The sequence below is a fragment of the Manis javanica genome, chromosome 7 (assembly GCF_040802235.1).
Source record: "Manis javanica isolate MJ-LG chromosome 7, MJ_LKY, whole genome shotgun sequence".
Classification (NCBI taxonomy): Eukaryota; Metazoa; Chordata; class Mammalia; order Pholidota; family Manidae; genus Manis; species Manis javanica.
The window spans coordinates 44,553,620-44,568,176 of record NC_133162.1 but is presented as its reverse complement, the minus strand read 5'-3'; the positions used below and the strand labels follow the sequence as shown (position 1 = coordinate 44,568,176).

Genomic DNA, 14,557 nt, shown 5'->3' with positions numbered 1-14,557 from the left:
CAGTCATTAAGGAGTAAGAGCTACTCCATTACTGGGGCTGCTTACCCCAACTCTCTGGGCCCCGTTGTCCCATTATGTAAGTGAGGGTAAGTGGAGACTGAGCAGATCAGAGGTGGTGGAATATTTTCTTCCTTGCTTGGTTGGCATGGCTGAATGGCTGAATGTAATCCTGTGCTAAGAAGGAATCTGAGGCCCTGTCCAGGTCTGCCATGATTGACGATTGATTAGTGATGTCTGCCATAGCCTTGGCATGGGCCAGGCTGGTGTTTATTTGCTGCTGAACTAGATTTTCTCTATAGCCCTTGCACATTCTAATATCCCAACATTCCTGGGGTGACAAGGCCTCCCACGTCCTGGCTCTGCCTCTGGATCCAAGATGCCTGTGGAAATTGGAGTTTCCATTTCTCCATTTCTAAAAGGTAAAGAAAAACTCAGCTAGAGCTCTCAGGCCTTAACTTGAAAAACACATTATTCTCAGGATTCCTGGAGCCCTTCTTTGTGCTCTGTCCTGTGCTGAGTAGAGTGAGGGGTCACAAGTGTATACCTATACTCTAGAACTTTCTGTGTGGGTCTGACTCAAGCCCTGGGTTTTCCCTTTTACTGACTGTGTGATTTGGAGAAAGTTAGTTAAGCACTGACTCTCTGTTAGTAAAACAGGAGTGATGGTGCCTCTGCCCGTGAAATAGAGCCCATGAGCCCAGGCCTGGCACAGAACGCTCAGCCCCGGGGTGGGGCTGCTGATAAAAAGAATGGGCAGAGCAGCCTCAGCTGGTTTCTCTGCCTGATCCTGGATGGGAATTTTGATGAGGGTGGGGCCAGGGGAGGTGTGAGGACAGTTTCAAGCAGCACTGCCCCAGACTTTCTGCTCTCTTTAGCTCTCCACTCTCCTCTTCCGAAACCACAGCCCCAGCCTGAGCTGGCTTCTCTGAAGACTCCCCAGTCCCTCCCTCTAACCAGCCCCATAAAAAGGGAGTCGGGCAAGAGGGAGTCCGGCTACAGACTTTATAATTTGGCTTGGAGGAGGCTCCTGTTCGTTTTAACCAGGCTGTAATTACTGCTGGCACCCAATACCCCTCATTATCGGGGTCTGGAAGGAGGGTTCTAATTATAGCATGCTGGGTCCCGGCTAGAGTGGTAAGGTGCCGGGCAGAGCTAGGGGCTTCAAGCCCAGCAAACAGCCCTCTGGGGTGGGGCCACCCTGGACCGTGGGTGCCTTTGCCGAAGGCTCCTCATTTCTCTGGCTCCCAGAACCATCCATGGGAAGAGTAGGGCTCCGGTCAGTTGAGGCCTCCTCCTCAGGGAGAAAAGGACCCAGAGGTGCCCAGGAGGTTCATCCATTCATGCAAGAAGCATTTACTAAGCATCTATCATGTACCAAGCTGGCACTGGGAGTCAGCAGGGGATATGCACCATGTCATCCAGCCAGGGATGGTGTTCAGGCAGAAAGTGCCAGTTAGGCTGTCCTACTGCTGAAAATACCTGACCATGTCCATACTGGCTGGCGAATAGCCACCATCCCAAGTCTTGAGTGCCCAGTAGCTCCAGTGCCTCCCCTGAAGCCCCTCCCCCAGCTTTACTTCCTGCCGCAGTGGCTCCCAGACCCTGTCCAGAGCCCACAGAGGTGGTTGAATGTTGTGATTTCATTGTGCCTCTGCCCTCTGGGGTCCCAGGACCAGCCATTAAACAAAGAAATATGCAAATGAGTGTATAATTTTAAAAAAGTAAAGAAATACCAGAGGAGGAGCTGGGGCCCCATTAGAAGGGGTGCAGTCAGAGCCAGGCTCTCTGAGGAGGTGGCCTTTAAGGTGAGACCTGAAGACAGAGGGATTCAGCCAGGTGAGGGGAGGCGGGGTGGTAGGGCAGCATTCCAGATGTCTGTACCAGAGGCCAAGAGAATGGGAGGCGTGCAGTCTGAGATCTACACTCTGAGGTGTCCCCATGCTGGGTGGAAGCATAGACAGCAGTGGAATTTCTCCTGCACGAGGTGCAAAGAACACTGGACCATGAGCCTCCTGACTGTAGTCCAGGCCTGGCTCTGCCAGAGTGCTGCATGATCTTAGGCCAGGCACAGCCTCTCTGGGCCTTGGCTTCCTCATCTGTCCACAGGGAAGCCCCTTCAGGCCACAGCTCCTCTCTCTCTGCCCCCACCCCTGAGGATTTGAGGAGACTGTGACCAGAAAATCCTATTTAAATGCCACATTTTGGGACACCCAGGCTGTGTGAAGCAAGGGCCTGCAGCTGGGATGGGGGTGGGGGCCTAGAGAGCTTGGGCTGAGAGCTCCAAGCTGTCCCATCCCCTTCACTGAGTTATTAAGAGCCACCCGGAAGCAGACACAAAGAGAATTGTCCTGAGCTGGAGTCAGCCCCCAACCCCCCAGCTGAGAACAATCCGGGAGGAAAACCAAAGCCATTTGTCCAGCACAGAGTGCGGCAGTGACTGCGGCTGGGAAAATGCCCGAGTATTTCTTAGCTAAAATTAGCCACCTACTAAACCTTTACATCAAGGGCAACCTGAAGCCTCTATTGTTTGAAACTTAGGATCCCAGGGGATGTGGGGGCAGGAGTCGCAGCAGAAGCAAGTGACTGTCCCCTTTCCCAGGGACTGGACTAGTCAAGGCCAAGCCCGTCCTTGAACCTTGAGCCAGTGAGGAAGAGCAGGCCAGGGGACACATGGACAGACAGGGAGAGGGAATCTGGCTGCCCAAGGCCACCAGGTATGTGTGACTGGCACAGTCCTTGGTCCCAATAGAAACATTCTCCCTTCAGTGACCTAGATTGTACCTGGGCTAAGCTTGGGGTTCTAGAAAGAAGCACAGGAAACATAGGTAAGAAAATAACTCTTTATCCTTTCTGGAGGAAGCAGCCAGTGTGGGCACCTGTCCACTCACGGTAGACAGTTCCCACCACTGGGGTCCCACACCTGGCTTAGAATCTTTACTCTGCCACTTAGTGATTGTGTGACTTGTACAACTTACTTATCTCCCTGAGCAACTTCAGGCAAACAATGGAGGTAGTAGATATTATACCCTAACAGGGTTGTTGAAAGATAATATAGATGATGCAGATAGTAAGGATGGTAATAGTAAAACTAACATAGCTTATGCTCAGTTAGCCCTTGTGATGTGCCAGGCACTGCTCTGAGCAATTTGTGTGTATAATGTGTTTAATCCTTCCTAGAAGTATTATTGATTCCCATTTTGCAGAAAAGGAAACTGAGGCCCAGAGAGACTACATAATTTGCAAAAATGCAGGTGCCGATAATGCTATCATTATCATTATTAGGACATACTGGAACCTGATTCAATCTAAGGTGGCTGGCACCATGCTGCCATGTAATTCCTTTAGTTCTTTCTGAAAGGTCTCCAGCTGAATCATAGAAATGCTCAGGGAAAGGAGCTGACCTGCCCTAAGTCCCGTTGTGTGTGCTAAGTATTTGTCTTTCTATCGAGAAGCAAGAGAGCAGAGAGCAGTGGACCAGTGGCGGCCCCTGGGAACTTGTTAGATATGCACCATCTCAAGTCCTACCCTGCACCAGACCTACTGAGTGCGACCCTGGGGATGGAGAAGAAAGACCCAGAACACTGGGTGTACCAAGCCTCCAGTGATCCTGTGCATACTACAGTTTGAGAACTATTAGCAAAGAAGTTAAGGAGTATGGGCTTCGAGTCAGGGAGATCCAGGTTCAAGTGCTGATGACCCTATTCTGTGACCTTGCGCAAGTTACTTAACCTCTCTGTGCCTCAGTTTCCTTACCTACAAACAGAATCATAAGAAGAGTACCTACCTTGGAAGTTGCTGGGAGGGTTCAATTAGATGATGTATGCCAAGGGCTCTGTGCAATGCCTGGAAGCAGGTTAGCCTGTAAACAATTGCTGCTGCCATATGGCCTGCTAGGACTCAAGGCCATACTAAAGGAAAAGATGGGTCTTTGTGGCTGTGAATCTCAGGTAAGTGCAGCTCCCCCTGCAAAGCAACCTAGCAGAACAGAGGGCCTGATTAGAAGAGGTAACCCCACCTCAGCTGCCCAGGCTGAGGGTGAGGTTGGCTGAGACAGAGGTCTCCTTCCCACCTGGCTGATTCTCTGCTTTCAGGAATCTTCAACGTCAACCAAAGAAACACAGGAACTATGAGAGGCTCTTTTCTCTTTGCTTTTCTCAGGGAAAGAGTGAAGGTGTCTCCAGGGAATCCAGCTTTGAGAATTATAGTCTGGAGACAGGGCAATCCCAGCCCAGGGGTCCTGGGGTGCACGCAGGCGGGCTTGCAATCCCAGGAGTGCATCTGGCTCTTGTCCTGCCACCTGCATGTTTTCAGTAGCCACTTGGAGGCCTCTGAGGCCCCTTGGGGAGGAGCCATGCACTCCTCTGCCTTCCTCCCCGAGGGGGAGCTCCTGGAGCCAGGCCGGGCAAAGAGCATAGCTGCCCAGCTGATAGAAGTCCCAGGCTCCTGGTGAGAGCCCCCGCAACTGTCCCCATGTCCCCTGAGCCATCCATATGCTTTTGTATTATGTTGCACTTTTACATCTCTGGCCTCAGAAGTTGTGCCTGTTTTATAGATATGCAAGCCAAGGCCCCACATGGTGAGGCAGCTGGCCTAGAGTCACCCAGTGAGCTAGTAGCCAGCCCAGGACTCTTCTAGTGTTTTCCTTCCATGGAGCCACACTTCCATCCTTTCTCTTTTCCTCTCTCAGACTTCCTTATCCCCCTCAAGAAATCCATGGAAGAGAGTGACAAATTGAGTGTGTGTTTTGTACCAGGCCCAGAGACATGGGACCACATCCCTGAAGTGACATGGTACAAGCTGGGGTTGACCCAGGTCATGCTTACTCCAGTGTGTTTGCTCTTCTTCATGCCATTTTTCATGCTCTTTCCTCCCTTCTGCCTTCTCTGGGGCCTGGTGCCCCTTCCTGGAGAAGGACCCTGCTACTGTGCACATGGCTGCACCTGCCCTCGTACCCTTCCTCTGGCTCTAGCTTGGAGGCCTGGGTGAACAGGCAGAGCCCTGAGCCAAGGAGGCCCAGTGATTACATCAGCAGGTGCAAACAAGCAGGCAGGAGCAGGGCCAGGCATCCCATGGGGCCCCACTCGAGTCTTTCATTGCCTCCTTCCAGCTTGCATCAGCCTTTTGCAGCTCCGTATCATCACGGAGTGGGCCTGGGCAGCTGCTGGGAGGCTGGGGCAGGGTGGGGCACCTGGCCAGCACCTTGAACCAGGAGAAAACCCTAGAGCTGTTGGTCAAGATTCCAGCCAGTAGCCCCAGGAAAGCACATCCACCATTTCTTACTGCAAAGAGCACAGAGCTGCCCAGCTGGCAAAATAGTTTCACGCTTCTGACTGTGATATTCCCAACAGCATCAAGGGGTGAAGCAAGTAAATATGGCCCCATTTACCAGAAGAGTAGATTAAGGCCCAGAGGGAAGTGACTTACCCAGGGTGCTCATGAATCAGTGACAGCACTGGTGTGTTTTAGCCCCAAAAATAGAAGGGATTATAGGAGCCAGGAGATTGAGAAAGCCCAACAGTAGTCAAGGTGGAAGTAGTCAAAGCCTGCTTCCTGGAAGTAGGCTGGCTCCTTGACTGAGAAGAAGGGAGCTATGGACAAAGCTGTAGATTTATTTTTTCACTCATGGTGGGTCAGGAGCAGAGGGACTATCACATGACCGTGGGATAGGCTGGAAGCAGACAGAGCCGGAGTCTGAGAGTCAAGGTGTCTGCATCCTTAACTTGAATCTTTGCTGTGAGCTTGGGATTGAAGCTTGGTCATTGGTCTCCAGGCCCTACCTTACCATGGTCAAGGAATGGTTAGTGGAGGAATGAATGATTGGGGGTGAGTCCCTGCCCACACCCTGCCTCCCTTGAGGTGTACTTGAGCAGCCATCTAGGCCTTCCCCATCGCCAGTACCTTCTGTCTCCCCACACCTCCACTGCCAACAACTCCCCCAAGCTCAGGGCCAGGGTCTTCCCCACTGTTGGAACCAGAGAGAGACGAGGGCAGGAGCCTGGGGCTGAGTGCCAGGATGCCCACATTCCAGTCCTAGCTTTGCTTCCAACCTGCTGTGTGACCTGAGACCAGTTATGCCACACCGCTGGTCCCCAGGGAATTCCTGGGAGCCTGAGTCTAAAAGGTCTGCCTTTCCTGGGGCCCATGGGGCCTTAGCCCAGTCCTGGCCTTGTGGAAGAGGCAGAGCAGGAGTGCCGATGAAGGCCAGGTATGACGGTCACCTTCCACCCTTGCCCCCAGGGCCTGAGCAGAAACCCAGGAAAATTCCAGTTTCAGAAAAGTACAAGGAGAAGCCCCCTCACAACTCCCCTCAGCCTCCTACCGCTGCTGCGCACTCTCCGCTTGCTCTTCCTTTGTCCCTCTCCTGGTGACTCCATCTCTGCCTCTCTGTTCATCTCTCCCCATTTGTCACATGCCCCATTTCACAGATGAGCAAAGGCCAGAGTCTGGGCACCCTTTTTCCCTTCTCCCTCCTGTGATTCTCCTTATACCAACATGATGTCAATATACCAAGGGTTCTGTAGCCACTGACTGGCTGTTTGTCCTTGGACAAGTCATTGTTCCTCTATGGCCTCAGGGTCCCCCTTTGGAAGTAAAGGGCTTGTACCCAGGTATAAAGGTGCCATAGCCCAGGAACGAGCTGCCCATTGGTGTCTGTTGGGTGGCCCACAGCCAGCACTGGGAAAGGGTCTGGCCAGGCATGGTGATGGTGCTGACAGCAGTAGGCAAGGTTCACAGCAGTTTTTCTACTTTGCATTGTGTTAGCAGTTGTCTCCCCACTGAGAGGACAGGTTGGTTGTTCAGCCTTAGAGCATGACACTGGGAAGGGGAGTGGGGGCAGGAATTTGTGCCTCAGGGCACCCTAAGAACAGGCTTGACCCTGGACTTCCCAGGGTGGTATGGAGATAGCTCACCTGGAGGGATGTAACCACTGCCCTGTCTGGCAGCCCACAGGCCAGAGGCTCTACTCATGGGTGTTTTGACTTTCCCAGGAGACAGGAACAGGACACTGGATGTCTCTTTGCCCAGCACCCTAATGTGCAAAGCCAGCCTGATGTCATTGCCCAGTTGTTCCCTGCCCCAGCTCTGCATCCTATGTCCCCTCCAGTGACCTGGGATGCCATGCCAGGGGCAGTCAGCCCACTGACCTGCACCCGTGTGATGTGTGTGACTGCTGAGAAAGATGCCTGGTGCATTTTGCTTGTGGTTTAAAAGTCCTCAGTTAACAGCCTTGAAAGGAAAACAAGATATGCAGCTATGTATGGTGAGACCTCATTAAGCAACAAAGTATGTGTGCGTCTAAAAACATCAGAGAAGACCAAGGTCCAATGTTAATTCTGGTAAACTTGGGGGTGAGAATGAGTGATTTTTATTTCTATCCTTATTTTTTCCTGAATTGTAGTCAGAAAGGCTAAGAAAAAAAAGTGTTTTTATTAGAAGGAAAAGAAGAGTTTTTAAAGTAAATTCACCTTTCCTCCTCTGGAAACCTAGAGCCCAGTTTCTCTTACTGGCTCTGCTACTTGGGTGCTCTGTGATCTGAGGCCAGGCCACACCCTGTCTGGTCTCTATCGTAGAGGACAGTGATTATGGTTTCTAAAGTTCCATCAGTTGGTGACTTTCCTGCAGGATGAGGTTTCCAAGAGACTGGCTCCCATGGCCCAGGTCAGCCCAGCCGGTACCCCTCACCTCTGGCTGTTCCCTGCCACCCTGGGTGTTTCCAGAGAGGCTGGGTGGCACAGCTGGACAAAGTCCTGCCTCCCCAGTAGGCCCCACTAAGCAAGCACACAGGACCTCAGGCTCCCAAGGAGCTTGCCTTCCAGAGAGCGGACCTGTCCAGGCACAGACAGCAATCACAGGAAGAAGGTAATTCCAGAGAGAGGAGCACTGTCGAGGAAAAAAACAGAAACCAAAAACCAAACAACAGGACAATATGGAGATATCACTGGGGAGAGTAGAGGATGATAAATTTACTTTGGGTGGTCAGGGAAAGCTTCACTGGGGAGATGGCAGCTGGCACTTGAGTTGAGATCTCAACGACAGAGTCAGCCGTGAAAACACAGGGAGATGGGGAAGCACATGCCTTCCTGAAGGAGAGAACAGCGAAGGCCCTGAGGTGGAGGTAAGCAAGGCCTGCTCAAGAGGCAAGAACGTGGCTTACTGGGGTGGCTTGGAGCACAGTGAATGATGGGTGAGTATCTGAAGTCTAAAGGTTAGTGGGGGTCAGGACTTCATTCCAGGCGCAAATGAGGCCATTGGAGGGTGTAAGCAGAGGAGGGATTTTTATTTTGCAAAATTGCTCCAGCTGCTATGAGGAGAGTGGATTTGAGGAGGCAAGAGGGTGGGACATGGGCTTGGAGATCGCAGGAGGTGGTGATGGGGGGTTGTGTGGTTTGAGGCACGTCTATGAAGGCTTACCTGGCAGCATCCAGGTCCATCAGCATCAGGAGCTGGATGCCATGGAGGGAAAGAGAGGCCTCTCCGACCTGAGCAACCAGGTGTTTGCTGAAATCTGAAACTGCAATTCAAACTCACCCTACCCCAATTGTGAGTGGGGGTGAGATGAATAAATAAAACAGCAGGTCTGGGTTACTCTCCTTGCCTTAGAGGGTTTCCATAAGCAGCCCCAAAAAGAGGAGCTACTCTCCCAGCCTGGTTGGGGCTGAGTTTCAGGGAAGGTGGTTGTGGATTGTGGCCTTGGGTGGAGAATGGTGGGTCTGTTGGTGTGAGCGTGCATGTCTGAGTGTGGTGCCTTGTGGGCTGCACCAGGTTAGCTTGAGCAGGCCCCTCCCAGCTGGCATGCATCTGTTTGGCTGGGTCATCCATAACAAGTCTGGGACTTGTCAGGCCCACAGAAGAATGAAGGCCAAGTGCTGGGGTGACGAAGCTGAGACCCTCTTTCACTCCAGCAAGCTAGTGAATTCTATAGAGAATTCATTTGCTCATCTGCAAAATAGGCAGAAAAATAGCTGCTCCCTGCTGATCCCTCAGGGCGGCATTGTGGGCCAAAAGGTGCCTGTGGTTTAATGGGAAGAGCCTTGGGTTTCTTGGTAGCCAGAAGCCTGAGCATAAATTTTCACTTGAGACTCAGTTTCTTCTTCTGTAAAATGGAATGCCTGCTTTGCAGGGTTGTTGTATTGATGTTGTTTGTTATCACACTGTGTGCTGTATAAATGGTTATTATCTGGAGTGTGATGGATGAGTGGGCTTTGACAAAGCTCCTTGTCTGGGAGAGGAAGGAGAAGCAGATTGCCCCTCCTCAGGTCCCGGCCTCTAGGCATAGTGACACCCTGGACCTAGGGCTTGAAAGAACCAAAAAATAACCCCAGAGGGACTGAAGCCCAGGCCCTACAGAGCCCAGTGGCTGGAGGAGGAGCCCCAAGGAGGGTCTGGGCCTGTGGGTATGGAATGCAGCCTCCTCAGGCACCACTGAGAGTCTGAAGGGTGACCAATGACTCAGTAACCATAGTGTCCCCCCTTCTTTGTAAGTAGTGTGGCTTCCTATAAAAATGGAGCCTGTGTCTAAAACTGTAAACTCTTGTAAGAAAACATCAGGGCAAATCTTCATGATATGGATCTGGCAGTGATTTCTTGTATATGACGCTGGAAGCCCAGGCTTCATCACAAACACTCATGCATCAGTCACTATCCACAGGCAGAAAAGGCAACCCATAGAATGGGAGAAAATCTGAGAAGTTATGAGTATCTAGACAGCAAAAAGAACTCTTAAAACTCAACAACAAAAAACAGTTAATAAATGGACAAAGGACTTGAGTAGACATTTTTCCGAAGAAGATATACAAATGGCCAGTAAGCACATGAAAAGATGCTCGATATCACTAATCATTAGGAAAACGCAAATCAAAATCACAGGATACCACTTCACAGACAGCAGGATGACTATGAAAAAAGCAAAAAAAAAAAACAGAAAATAACAAGTGCTGGTGAGGATGTGGAGAAATTGGAACACTTAGGCACTGCTGATGGGAATGTAAAATGGTATAGCCAGTATGGAAACAGAGTGGCAACTTCTCCCAAAAAATTAAACACAGAAGTGCCACATGATCCAGCAGTTCCATGTCTGGATATATACCCAAAAGAATTGAAAGTAGGGACTTGATCTTTGTATAATCATTTTTATAACAGCAGCATTATTCACAGTAGCCTAAGGTGGAAAAAATCCAAATGTCCATCAACAGATGAATGGATAGCAAAGTGTGGTAGATACATACAATGGGATATTACTCAGCCTTAAAAGTCATGGTATTCTGACACATGTTACGATGGGATGAACTTTGAAGACATTATACTAAGTGAAATAATCCAGTTATAAAAGGACACATTATATGATTCCACTTAAATGAGGCCCCTCATGAATAGTAAAATTGATAGAGACAGAAGGTAGAATGGTGGTTGCCAGGGGCTGAGTGGAGGTAGGGTGGGAAGTTGGTGTTTACTGAGTACAAATTTTCAGTTTGGGAAGATTGAAAAGTTCTGGAGGTGAATGTGAATGGTAATGGTGGTTGCACAACATGTGAATGTACTTAATGCCACAGAACTATGCTTAAAAATTGTAAATTGTATGATACATATATTTTACCACAATAAAAAGAATTGAAAAAATAAAAAAAAATAAAAAAATGGAGCCTGTGTCCTCCCTGGGACCTCAGCACCAGCCTCCCATCAGCTCCTTCACTTGTCCCTGAGTCCTTCCAGGGGAGAGGTTTCTCAGGGTCAGGTGGACTGAAAGCTCCTCCTGCAGCTGGCCATCCTGGTGAGGCCACTTCCTGTGGCCAGCACAGGAAGTGATGTCCTGGGCCTGAGCAGGTCTGCAGAGGGTATGGGAAAGGGGCCTGCATGGGACCTCCTTTGTTAGGAATAACCTGGCATTCCCCAGGCCCGCCAGCCCCCATTTGTCATCAGTAATGGCCATTGTAACTGGCACTAAGGGGGGCCTCAGGCTGAACCCCACAGCCGCCAGGAGCCAGGGCCAGATGGAAGAAGGGCTTTGTGTCCAGGAAGGGGTCCTTCCAAGGGGGAGTTTGTGTGTTTTTAAAACATAATAACAAGTGGGCTTCTGTCCCCCCACTTTCCCCACTCCCCACTGAGTACATCAGCCTCACAGTGAATGGGAGAGATTTTCCATGCAGTGGGAGGTCAAGTCTGGCGAGAATTAGCCAGTGTCCAGGGGCTAGAGAAAGACTGTGATTGCTGATGATAAATGTGCCCAGTATGGGGTGTTTCTCTCTCCCTCACCTCCCACCTGCCCCCCTTCTCCCCTCCCATTCCACCCCTCAGTGTGGGCACTGCCTCACACCAGCCAGCCCTGGAGACTTACAGCCCCACTTAGCTACAAATGCCCACCTGCTAGTGCCAAGCCTGGGGGTCCCTCACCTGGGGACAAAAACCAGTGGGCTGGAGTATTGAGGCCCTCCCTACCAAACAACCACAGCCTGCTGCTGAGGTCTTTGCCCCGGGCAACGGGGCTGACCAGAGGAGGACCAGGCTAAGATGGACGTGGTGAGTTTCCATCCAATGCTCAGGAAACACAGAATCCAAGCCTTTACCCACAGCCTTGCCATGGCTGACCCATCTCCCCTGCTCAGCCCCAAGTTGGAAAAGGCTCTGGTCCAGCTTGGCTATTAATATGCTGTGTGATGTTGCGTGAGTCGCTTTCTCTCTCTGAGCTGGTAGAATGCAGGGCTCCAGGCCCCTCTGAATGTAGGCACTGTGGTTCTGGCTTGCTGGGGCTCAGGTGTCAGTAGACCAAGGAATCTGCCAGTGTGTGGTTTGGGGGCTCCCCACCCACAGCTCAGCCAGAGAAAGGTTCCTGCCTGCTGCCTCTCCCTCATGCATGGGAACTACCCAGTTAATAGAGCATCTACATGTGTTTTCTCACCTGAAACTTGCAATAACTCAAAAGTGACAGGGCAGCACCTATTTATCCCCTTTTTACAGATGTGGCAACTGAGGCCCTGAGATTTAAAACAACCTTCCAAAGGTCTCGTGGCAGAGTGAGGATTTGGACCAGGTCTGCTGCGCACAGGCCAGCCCATGCAGCTGCAAGTCCATCCAGCCTGGGCCTAGGCTCTGGGTCACTGTAAAGGAAGCAAAGCCCTCTGGCTCCCCCAGCAAGCGGTGCCAGGCTCCCATTCAGGAGCTTCTGAATGCTGTAGTTTTAGCCTCTCCCTCCTCTCAAGGTACTCTGGGAAATACAGTGTCTTCACCTTTGTCCTGAAGCCACTACCTTCACCTCTAAGGCTCCTGGCTCCTGCTTATTCTAGTGACTTAGATTCTTAAACAAGCCTGTGGCCTCAACTCCTCCTCAGCGGGGCCTGCTGCCTTCCAGGAGGGAGCCAGTGTCTGCACATCGGGCACTGCCCAGCCCAACCTCTGGGAAGGAGCAGGCAGCCAGAATAGGTCCTGCTGTTGGGTGGAGACAGGGCTCAGGCTCCCGCTCTGTCCTACAAGCACCACTAAGGGACAGGTACCCTCCTGGACACTCTAGGGGACACCAGGAAGGGTGTGCTATGCTCCCTGCCCTTCAGGAGTGGCCGCCAAAGCTGCTAAGCTGCTAAGGGAGGCTTCCAGCTGCTGGAAGCAGGGAGGTGCCCACCAGAGCTGACCCTATGTTTTTTTAAATGGGTTGTGAGCAAAATGGAACTTGTCCTTGAGGAAGGCAGGTTGGCAGCAAGGGGATGCACAATTGTGTGTTGTAAATATTTGAAAGAAAGATGAGAAGGCCAGGGAGGTGGGCTGCAAGCTGTAGAGACTGGGGGGCTGTCGTGGGAAAGAGAAAGAGGACTGTTTCTTGTAACCTCAGAGGTTAAAATTATAGCAATGGCTGGAGCCACAGAGAAGAAATCTCAGTTGAAAGTAAGGAAGACTTTTCTGTTAGGTCCGTCCAAAGGAGAATCTCATGGAGAAAGGCAGTGGTGAGCTCCCCGTCCCTGCAAGGATATGAGTCAAGATTGGATAAGGACTCGATAGGGGCTGTTGTATGAGACGGCCCTTGAAGTAACCTGTAGCCCTGTGAGTTGTGCATCCAAGTGAGACCAGCTGCAGGAGAGCTCACACAGGCAGGGATAGGTCAGTGAGAAGCCTGCATTTGAGTGGCTCCTACAGGAGGTCCCACCCAGAGGCACTGATGGTCATTTTGATCTGGGGCCTGGGCTGGATGGGCTCAGGCGTGGTTGGGAGGGCCCAGCAGCAAATAGTTCCTCCTCCTGCCTCCCTGGGCTCCCCTGACCCTGTGACTTAGGACCACAATATATGCTGGGTCTTTGAGCCAGGAGTAACCATGGCAAGAAAGCTGCGTGAAGAGAACATGTTTTCAGTAGGACACTGTCATGCATTAACAGATTCCCCATAAGGCATCTTCAAATTGCAAAGTTAGAACCAGAATAGGTCTGGAGAGCTTGACCTAACCAGTCCCTGATTTTACAGATGGGACTCTGGGGCCTGAGAGGAAGGCCTCACTGGCAGTGCCAGTCCCCAGCTGGGGTGCAAATGCAGGGCTCCTGACTTCAGTGGCTGTTCTGTTCCTGTGTTGTGACCGCCTGCGGTTATGTCTGTTCAGGGGTGTGTCCTCTTTCACACCTTCATTTTGGGATAGCTCAACCCTTTGTTCATGCAGCTTTAAAGGCAGGTTGCATTTTTACAACTATAGATCCAGACAAATTCTGCTATTAGAAAAAACACACTTCATGTGGGACATTTTCCTACCAGCAGGAAATCCAGATCTGGCCTGGCAGAGGCAAGGTCTCCTCCTGAGGGGGGGGGGGCTCTTCTTAGGTGTTTTATTCTCCTCTGCAAAGTTGGAGCTGTTGGGAGAGCTGTAGTAAAGCCCAGCTGCAGGAAAGAGACAGGTGACAGAGATAGGACTGCAAGCTCAGCTTCCTCCCACTGATTAGGTGACCTCAGGCAAATCCCTTGATGCCCTGTGTCTTCCTTTGTAAAATGGGAAGATAATGCCCACCTTGGGGATTATGAGGAGTAAATTAGGTGAAATACTTGAAGCACCTGGCACATAGTGGACACAATGCCAATTCCCAGTCCAGAAGTCAGATGCAGGTGTCTGCCTGTCGGGATTTGCTCTCTAGCTCTGCTACTTACTAGCTTTGTAGCCTTGTGCCAGTGCTTAAATTATCTTGGTCTCAGTTTCCTCATGTGTGGGATAATAATAGTCCCTAACTTACAGGGCTGTGGTTCCCAAATCTTGTGCCAAGGCACCCCAGTGTGCTGCAGCAAATTCACAGGGGTAGTGCTCTCAGGTGTTTTTGATCTTCAAGGAAACATAGCAATACTGGACAGCCGCCACACAGCAGCTCAAGGTAGCTCGCAGTTTCAACATGATATCCCACTGCCTTCCTTTAGGTGGCATCATTACCTTTGTGAAGTGGAGACTGGCATTTGAAAGTACCCTGAGACAGACAGTGAGGGTGACAGTGGCCACTCTTATTCCAATATTTGAGAACTTGTAGTCGCGGCTCTTTGGGAATGGAATACAACTAGCATTTTTCCTTTCAATTTTTGTGTATTAGTTTTTCAAATGGCTGCTAAG

The 14,557-nt window shown here is 51.0% G+C and overlaps 1 protein-coding gene across 4 annotated transcripts in view; it reads left to right on the top strand.

Moving 5' to 3' along the window:
* Positions 1 to 14,557, top strand: part of UNC5B (unc-5 netrin receptor B) — an 83,683-nt gene that overhangs the window by 44,427 nt on the left and 24,699 nt on the right. The gene's annotated exons all lie outside the window — the stretch shown is intronic.